Here is a 10,822-nt window from a genome sequence, read left to right on the forward strand (position 1 = left end):
ATTACTTTCACACTAGGATAGCTCAAACCAAAGGAGGGTTAACTATCTAAGAACTCACTTGTTAAGTTATAGCATCTTCAAGCTTCAACTTTAATCTTTTCTTCAATCCAAAACCCTAGCTCCAAGTTCCTCAAATCATACTAAAACCTCTTCTTCTTGATGTTTCTTGTCCATGAAGCTTCTATGATCCATGCTTGATCACTTATTGCCCAAAATTTGGAATGATAGATGAATTAGAGAGGGAGAGGGGCGGCCTTGTAGAGAGAAGGAGTAGATAATTTCTAACTCTCAACACCTAGAGAGAGAAACAACATGGGATTATGAAGATTTTGTCCCAAACATCCTTATATACCCCCTTGCATGAAAGTACTAACTTGCCCTTTGCCTTAAACGTGTTTAGCCTGACACTGATACTTAAACTCGTGCTTGTCTGATATCGTTTGATAAACATCTTACGTCGTACTTGCTTCCCATGAACTTTAGTCCTCTGACACATTTGGCTGGTAATATTCCAACAATCGTCGAGTGGGATATTACACTTCAAAACGTCATTGACATTAGAATAAGTTAGTTCATTCCGTCACTTGACCGTTCAAAGATTCAGGTTGACAGTATGGGTGATGGAACTTAATTTATATAGAAAATCAGTTATAAAACATTTTTAATTTTTTTGTTTGTTTTATTGAGCACAATGAAATGTCGCGGAAGGGATTAACTTATTCCAACGTGAGTAACGTTTGTGACCAACTTGAAACTTTTAAAACTTAAAGAACCAACTTTAAAACATAAAGGAGAAAGGGACCAACTTGAAACCTAAAATAAACATAAGGGATCAAAAATGCAATTAAACCTTAAAACATTTCATCTAGCTTTCCTAAATAAATTAAATAAAAATAAACATTCCATTTATCTATCGAACATTATTTTTTCTTTACTCCATTTTACTCTAAACTTCAAAAGAAAAATCGTGAAAGTTTGTTCATAACATATTTCCAGTGGTTGGCAAGCATAGGAGTTAGTTTTATGGAGGATGTTTATTTTGGTGGATGTTGTCTTTATGGATGTTGATCGCAGGGGTGTCTTTGTTGGTGTTTGTTTTCGGGTGTTCCTCCTATATACGGCGCTGTGTACTTTCTGTAATACCGGTCTTTATTCGTCTTGTGCAGAGATCTGATTTTTAATAAAATTTTGTTTATTATTAAAAATAAAGGAAAGATAAATCACAAAAACAGTCATTCCACACTTCAGAAAAAGAAAAAAAAAATAATATTTAACAACAAAATATAAAAACAATAACAAAGTGTCAGTAACGTATATAGATATGCTTTGAATTTGCCTTTATGATAAGTCTATGATTAATGAAAGAGTAAATTACACTTCCCTCCCCTCAAAGATGCTTGAATTACACTCTCCTCCCCTCTTATGTTAAAATATACACTCCCCTCCCCTCTTATTCAAAACAAATTAGAAAACATTTCACTCCCATCCCCTAAAAGAAACTCCTTCAATTTTTATTTATTTATAATAATCTAGCAGAAAAATAATAATCTAACACACTTCGAAAAAAATAGTACTGCGAGTCTATTTTAATATTATCAAAATTTGAATACATATTTTTCGCTATTTTTTTATTCACAATTTCATTAACATATAGTTTTAAACCCTAATATAAAATATGAAACAACCAAAAATAAAATTAAAATATATGAAAAATTACTAAAGACAATAAAGTATGGTTATTTAAAAGTTAATTTTATAGTATAAAATATAAACTTAATAGCAAAATATTTAAATTTAATTATCATTGACATTTAAATTATAAAGAAATTAATTTATTTTTCTAAAAATTATGGTTCAAAATTAGAATATATCATAAAAATATTTATTTATGTTAAAATCGATTAAAATGCAGTGCATATTTAATTATTAAGGGAGATAGTTGTAATTCAAGCATCTTATAGGAGAGGGGAGTGTAGATTTTACTTTTCAATGGAAGGAAATGTATATTTTAACATAAGAGGGGAGGGGAGTGTAATTCAAGTATCTTTGAGGGGAGGGGAGTGTAATTTACTCTTAACGAAATGATAAATTATCATGTATATACTCTAACATGTTCTATCAAGTCTAGTAAAAAAAACTTATGCTTGAAAATTGTTTATATTATATAGTGAACTAGATTTGACCATGCTCTAGAACAAAAACTACAATATTTTACTATACAAAAATTAAAAAGTATTCTTGATCCTATAATTTTAAAGAAAGCCATCATTATTTTAGTTAACCATGTTTAAATGTTTAAAATTAAATTATTATTTTGTTGGTCAAGTACTCTATTTGTTGAAGCTCACACATTAGAAATGTAAAAAAGTGGGTTGTTCTGAGTTCGAACATTGACCCCTGCATATATTATGAAATGTCTCTATCAATTAAAATTTAATTGATAGCCGTTATTTATAAAAGAATTTATTAATGATTAATTCCATACTGTTTTTTGTTTCCTTTTTATAGTTTTTAGAAGTTTTAATTTATACAATAGAAATGTATTCAATTTTTTAAATTGAAAAAAAATTGCGTTAACCCTTTGGTTTCCAAGGTAAAGAGACCCTAGTAATTTGGAGTTAGGTCGTGAGGTAATCATAGCCCGACCAAGAACTGTTCCACCCAAAAATGAAATTTGGAAAGATGTGCAAAAACGGGTAAGGATAGCCTTGCCTTTTTTTAGGGTGATTTTACCATGCTCCAGAACAAAAACGACAATATTCTATTATTTGAAAATTAAAAAGTATTTGTGATCCTACAACATTAAGGATGCCATCATTTTTAAATTACATTCAAACATGAAATGTACGATATAAATCATCATCATCATCATCAGTATAATTGCCTCTCAAAAAAAAAATCATCAGTATAATTGAAATACATCCTTCAACTTTTGCATATCGTTCAAATACATTTTCATTCATACTATAAATTGTAGCAATAAAAAAAAGTAAACAAAAGAAAATTAAAATAAGAATAAGAAGAATAAGGAAAAAAATTAAGGGAGCTTCTACGGTGCAGTTAGAAAACTGACTTTTTTGGAAAAGTTAATTTTGAACTTAATGTTTGATTCATTTTTAAATTGTTGATTCCTGATTAATGATCAATAGTAATTCATCTAGTAATGCTTGCAACATTTTGGACATACAAGTACTATTTTATCGTTGGCATCTTTAACATGCATACAGAGTTGATGATATTATGTGATGGTCTTAAGTGTTACACTTTGTGGGGTGTTACACTTAACACAAGGTAGGATAAAATTAGATTAAGTGTAGTTTTGTTAATATGATTAATTGATGATACTATAGGGACTGAAATTTTGATGTCATTGTGCAAACGGTGGGGTGTTACTCACTACACTTTTGATGTTATAGTGTTAACTTCACCAGAAAAGTCATTTTCATGACTTCACCATAGAATTTTCCAAAAATTAAACATGTACTTAAAAAAGTCAAAACCGGGGTAAAAACACAAGATAAAACCATTTGATAAGCTTAAACTGCATATTTTCGAACATATTATTTTATTCATGTACGTGATTATGATCCTGCGTTTTGTGATTTGTAATTGGTGTAGTACGTCAACTAAAGATGTACTACTGTCATAATACGAAATGATGACTTAAAGATGTACTATCTAATTTAGGCAGCATAATGTGATAACACATTAACCACTCAAAAATATTTGAACACAAGAACTCCAAGTACAGACATTTGCAATGGACCACATTCCATGATCTCAAATCCTATCCACATGAAATCTCCACTCTCAATCCCATTCATCCAATGGCCACAAGAACACACATAATCATAGAGCAACATATGGCTCAAAAATAAAAAAAAACAATCAATCAATAAAGAATCTAAATCCTCTACATCCTCTCGATTTCAATTAGCCGTATTAGGAAATTAATCAAGCTTGGTAATAAAAAGAAAAAACTATATGCGTGACTTTTTCGGTATAATTTTACACCCACACTCGATGATGAAGGACCAGCATGACTACTAGTAGAACTTTCTAACACCACTTTTTTTCTTTTTTGGTGACTAATAAAGCATACACCCGTTAATAACAAAAATAAAATATTTCGACATGCTGCACAATGCAAAGGGATTTCGACCAAAATCATATAAACTTCGACAAAGGTGAGTTTAATGAATCATAACATTGATTAGAGTGTATATGATCATAACCTGAGTTTAATGAATCATAACATTGATTCAAGTGTATATGATCATAACCTTTCGCGAATGGGTGCTTAATGAACCATATCATTGATTCAAGTGTATATGATCATAACCTTTGGCAAAGGGGTGCTTAATGATAGCATTGATTCAAGTCAAATGAGTGTTTTTTCTCATGTGAAGGGTCATATAATGCACTATAAATGTTTGACATTTGGGCAATAATTTGGAGAATAGAAAACAATATAGAGGAATTTTGTTACATTAACAAAATAATTCTCCCTCATCCTCTTACTCTAAATCATCCATCACTTCTCTAATGCATAAGCGAATTGCTGGAACCATAAATCCGTAAAATACTATCAGGGGATACACTTGGTGTGATTGTGCAATACACGACAAGGAACTCATAGTACCCTGAAGGTTAGTGTGACCACCCCATGCGCTTTGACTTTTACATGCATAACCATTAAACTTTTCAGGTTTCAAGTACAACAACTTCTTTCCAACAATCAAGATATTTAACAATCTTTAGGTTAGATTTTTATGGCTGTTTCATTGAAAGAAATGACTTCTGACTTTGTTAAGTTGGAAAAGTTTGATGGGGGAACTTCATCCGCTGGTAGAAGAAGATTTATGACTTATTTAGGCTAATTAATGGCTGCAATTTTTTGGAAGAGAAGAACGCTCACATTCTCATTCATGACCATGGTGAACGGTAAACAAATTCCTTTTATGAATATCTGTTATGAAAATTTATGGATAAATATTTCATATGTGATGTGTTTGTGTTAAATTTACATGTGGTGGTAGATAATATATGCATGGTAAATTTTGATATGTACGAAATTTATCGTTTGAAATCCATTTGATGTTAATTTGAAAATAATATGCATATAAGTGATGACGTATTATGAAATATTTGGTGTTCTAAATGCATGTGTATTATCTAAAAGTAATTTATTTATGTTAGATTTATCATATGGTATTAGAACAATACATGCATGGTTTAGAAATAATTCAAGTAGGAAATTTTATAAGTATTTTGGATAAATACGTGACTCTGTTTTAAATTTTTTGAAAATTATGGCTGATAAATATGACAGTAGGTGAACCATACGTGTGTCGGGGAAAAACTATTTCAATAAATATCTAATTTGTTTAAATGAATATATTATATGCATGCTTATGATTTTATTTGAATATGAAAGTAGAGCATATAATTATCAGAATATCAAGAAACTGTTTTAAAGATATTGTAGTTAGGTATAATAAATTAATTGGTGTTCTCATATTATATGTACATGATAATTTGAAAACTAATTGTTAATTTCTTGTTTATCATGATATTAAAATAATTTGAGTATGTTTTGAATTATTGTAAGTTGATATATGTTCATGGAGGAAACTCATAGAGAATATTAACGATTTTGGCTCATTGTTTATTTTTCTATGTGACATTTTATTGAAATTTAGCATTGAACATATTTAAACATGAAACTTGAATTTAACACAATGAATTTATAATATATGTATTAGTTATATGATAATTAAGATCAAAATGTTTGTGTTATATTTAATTTTATGTGAAGTATATGACTTACATGTTTAAACCCATCTTATGAAGTAAAAATTAGTTATGACATTCTTTTATGATCATATTTTATTTTGATATGTATGTTTCATGCATTCAATGTATGATATATCTTGGCTAGATATAAAAGAAAAGTTGAAGTTCAAATTGAAATGCATGTTAAATAAATTAATAGCAAAGGTGTAATGATATAAAAGTTTGTTTATTAGTACAATATACTCAAATTGACAATATTGTCATGGTTTAATGATAGTAGGTGAACACTATCAAGAGTATATAAGTTGATCCATAGAGATAAGTATGAGAATATAAAATCTATGGGAAGAATTGAATATTCAAAGTTTATAAAAGTTAAAAGAAAATTTTGCAATTATTTGACGAAATGATTGACAAGGATATGATGTCTTTGGAAATGATGTTTAATACATTAAAAATATTATTAGGGATGTGGTACAAACACAAATCTAATTGATCATCAATGGTGGAAACTCAACCCACACTTGAGTAGCATCAAGTCTTGGGTTCAATGGTGAAAGTACACTATTAGAGTGATTGAAGCACTTGACAATAGATACATCCCAAGGGGTAAAAGTACTTGGGCCATAGAAGAAAAGGGGTAGGATGAGGTTTTCCTCTAAATGGACATATAGCATATATTTGCTGGAATGTATAATTATGGGGCATTCTCGATATAATCTACCTATGTGAGAACGAGGTTTGGCCGCTTCACGGAGTTCAAGGGTTTGACTCTTAAGTTCTCATGAAAAGGGATATATGACAGAAGGCTTTCTTAATGTGTCATTTTACAATTCTCTTTTTCAACGGTGCCGAGATTCTATGTGTAAGTTATGTACGCTTGTCCTACCATACTACTTGTGAATGAGCGAAAACTTAACTTATTAGGTAATGGTTCAAATCATGCGATACCATTGATGACATCCTGTCATTACGTAATATTAGGGACTTATTGTGACATTTTGATAGAGTTCTCATGCAATTTATACTGTTCTGGAGTGCAAAAAGCTTAAATATTGAAGTCTGTTCGAAGGAAATCGCGCCACGCCAATTTCAAGCCGTGCTGCGATTTTTGAAGCAAAATTACATCCTCCCTGTTTGAGGGAAATCGCGGCACGCCATTATACAAGGCGCGGCGCGATTTTGATGGGTCAGGCCCATGACTTCTATAAATACTGCACTCAATCTGAAGAACAAGGGTTACGATTTTGGAGAGCAAAGTGCGATTTTGAGACATCAGAGACGGCTAGAAGGGCGATTTCTTCAACCTTTTACCAATTCATGTATGTTTTAATTATTTCATTGATTATGCTATTTGTAAACTCGATTATGAGTAGCTAAATCTCTCAGAGATTAGGTCAGAGATGAATCTATGTAACCCTAATTGATACATGTTGCTGTGAAACTCTATTACTTATTAATGATATTCTAGTTTTCATTCAATTCAATTGTTCTTAATGCTTTTTATATCCTGATCAAATATAAACATGATTTTGTGAGAACGAATGACTACTGACCATAGCTTTCGACTTAGACCTAATTGAATTGTTCTAATAAACATGGTTAGTCTAGGAATGGATAATCGTTTGTTAGTGATATTAGGTTAACGTGCTTAAACCTTTGATGATTATTAGACCACCTAAGGAATTAGGGGTTGTAGTTTAAAAAGAGGGTCCTAACTCAAGGGATTGATTAGGGCTAATTTGTTAACTATCGTGAAACTAGAGAATCATTAGTAATAATAGGCGCAGTAACCAATTAGGGGAAACATAGAGGATTCGACAGACCTGATCTCATCTCTCTCTCCATATTTTCTTAATCAACTTTATTTCTTTTTCTTGATTTAATTAAAATCAAACCAAATCTACTGCCTAGTGGCAAAATAAAATAAAATTTATACATCCTAATTATATAACGAAATTGAATTATTGAAGTTAAAAACAGACCTCGTGGGATCGATATTTTTACTACTTCGATAGTATTTGGTGCACTTGCCAGAGATCTATCAAGTTTTTGGCGCCGTTGCCGGGGACTGTTGAATTATTTCAACAAGGCAATTACGTTATAATTTAGGGTTTTTGCAATTTAATTTTCTGTATTTAATTTTTATTTTTCTATTTTCATGTTCACTTGATTACTTTGCGTTGTGCAGTGCTACTAAGGTATTTTGCTGTTTATGCGAGGTAAACAGAGCTCAGACGACTTAGAGTACGATCCGGAAATTGAAAGGACTGCTAGAGCACTTCAGAAAGCTGTCCGGTCGCAAAGGTTAGCTCAGTCCGTTCCACCGGGTGTTCGAGAACAAATACCGGAGCCACTCTCAACTGAATCTGAAACCATCTCTTCTCCTAAATCTGCAACTATGGAAGGAGAAGGTGTTGTACCACCGAGGCCTAAGCTAGGAGACTACGGGTTAGCCACTCATCGCGGTCAACTGACCCACACTTTTCAACCAGCTAACCCCGTAGCTTTCGACATCAAGACAACTGTCCTCAACGGTTTGAGGGACAAGCAATTCGATGGGACTGAAGCTATAAGTCCTCATGAACACTTGAGCCGCTTTGCTGAAACTTGCGAGTTTTGTGTGCAACCAGCCACCGTGACTGAAGCACAAAAGAAACTAAGGCTATTTCCTTTCACTTTGACGGGAAGAGCAAAAGATTGGTTGCTAACAATACCAAACGGGACTGTCCAAACATGGGAAGAGTTAGAGCTGAAGTTCTTGGAGAAATATTTCCCTATGTCTATGTATTGGGACAAGAAGATGGAGATCTCTAACTTCAAGCAAGGAGAAGGTGAATCATTGTATGATGCTTGGGAGCGATTCAATTTGCTTCTTAAGAGGTGCCCTAATCATGAGTTCACCGAGAAACAATACCTCCAAATCTTCACTGAGGGGGTAACACCAAACACTAGAATGTTCTTAGATGCTTCCGCGGGAGGTAGTCTCAAGAGCAAAACTGATCATGAAATCCAAGCTTTAATTGAGAACATGGCTGGAAATGAGTATCGTGCTGAAGCGAAAAAGAAAGAAAGAGGAGTGTTTGGGGTGAGTGAACAAACTGCTATCCTTGCTAACCAAGCAGCTATGAACAAACAAATCGAAGCTCTAACTAAGGAGTTTCAAGGCTTCACTTTGGCTCATAAGCAACAGCAAGTGGCTGCAATCAAATGTGACCTATGTGGTGAAGAACATCCCAATGGTGAATGTGTTCCAGAAGGATCAAGTGAAGAAGCTAACTTCATGGGAGGTTATCAAAGGCAGAATCAATACTACAATTCAGGCATCAATAAGCACCCAAATCTAAGCTACTCTAATAACAATGCTTTGAACTCTCATATGCTCACTCCTCCTCAACAACAACAAAGGAAGCCATCAGCTCTTGAGGAAACTATGATGAACTTCATGAAGATGACTCAAGGCAACTTTGAAGAGATGAAGAAGAGTCAAGAAGCTGAAAGAAAGAACAATGAAGCTTCTAGGAAGATGCTTGAAACTCAACTGGGGCAATTAGCTAAGCAATTGGCTGAACAAAGTAAAGGCGGATTCTCAGGTAACACTAAAGACAACCCTAAGAATGAGTCTTGTAATGCTATTGAATTGAGGAGCAAAAAGGTTTTGACACCTTTAGTTCCAAAAGCTCCAAAGAAGGTTGATGAAGTAGTTGAGGTGGAGGAGAATGATGTAGTTGAAAAAAATGATGAGGATGTAGTTGAAAAAGACAATGATCATGGAGTAGTTGAAAACGAAAGGAAGAAAAAAATAGAGGGAGAAAAAAGTGAGAAGTTAATTGATGAAGATTCAATCTTGAGGAAGACGAAGAGTCAAATATTGAAGGATGGAGACAAACCACAAGTTATTCCATCATATGTGAAGCTTCCATACCCTCACCTTTCAAAGAAGAAAGAAAAGGATGAAGGTCAATTCAAGAAGTTCATGCAACTTTTCTCACAACTTCAGGTGAATATTCCTTTCGGCGAAGCTCTTGATCAAATGCCGTTATATGCTAAGTTCATGAAAGACTTGTTGACTAAACGAAGGAAGCCTAAGGATGATGAGAACATTGCACTTTCTGAAAATTGTAGTGCTATTCTTCAAAAGAAGCTGCCACCTAAGCTGAAGGATCCTGGTGCTTTTACTATCCCTTGTTCAATTGGACCGGTAGACATTGGAAGAGCTTTATGTGACTTGGGAGCAAGTATCAACCTGATGCCTCTCTCAATGATGAAGAAGCTTAAGTGTGGGGAACCAAAACCAACAAGAATGACCATTACTTTAGCTGATTGGTCAATCTCTTATCCTTTCGGTGTGCTTGAAGATGTGCTAGTCAAGGTTAATGACTTGGTGTTCCCAGCAGATTTTGTGATCTTAGATATGGCTGAAGATGAGGATATGCCACTCATTCTAGGAAGACCTTTCCTTGCAACTGGCCGTGCTTTGATTGACATTGAGAAAGGAGAGCTAATGTTGAGATTCCATAAGGAGCAAGTAGTGTTTAATATATTTGAGGCCATGAAGCACAAAGATGAAAATCCCAAGTGTTACCGGATTGACATTGTTGAAGAAATAGTTAAAGATGACTCTTCTGAACATCAACCAACACACCCTCTTGAACGTGCAATTGTGAATTCTATAGCAAGATGTGGAGATGATGAAGATCTTGAAGTAAGTGATTGTGTGAAGCACCTAGAAGGAAGCAAGCAAGAGTTAGGTCCGGTAAAAATAGAAGAATTAATGGGTAAGTACTCTACGGATGCTCCTATTTTGAGTGGAGAAGGAGAGAAAAATCCAGAATTAAAAGAACTACCTTCTCACTTGAAATATGTTTTTCTCACTAAGGATGCCTCTAAACCGGTAATCATCAGCAATACCTTGGCACCTTTGGAAGAAGAAAAATTAATGAGGGTGTTAAGAGACAATCAAGGAGCTTTGGGGTGGAACATTTCTGATTTGAAGGGTATTAGTCCAGCTTATTGCATGCATAAA

At 33.3% G+C, this 10,822-nt stretch overlaps 1 non-coding gene across 1 annotated transcript; it reads right to left on the minus strand.

The window, feature by feature from the left end:
• Positions 1 to 8,590: 8,590 nt before the first annotated feature.
• LOC146953000 (small nucleolar RNA R71) lies at positions 8,591 to 8,697 on the minus strand. Its single transcript, XR_015025246.1, has one exon. It is a non-coding gene; the product is annotated as a small nucleolar RNA R71 (small nucleolar RNA).
• Positions 8,698 to 10,822: the final 2,125 nt, after the last annotated feature.

The sequence above is a fragment of the Medicago sativa genome, chromosome 1 (genome assembly GCF_051527215.1).
Source record: "Medicago sativa cultivar Bolivia chromosome 1, Bolivia_mono, whole genome shotgun sequence".
Taxonomy (NCBI): Eukaryota; Viridiplantae; Streptophyta; class Magnoliopsida; order Fabales; family Fabaceae; genus Medicago; species Medicago sativa.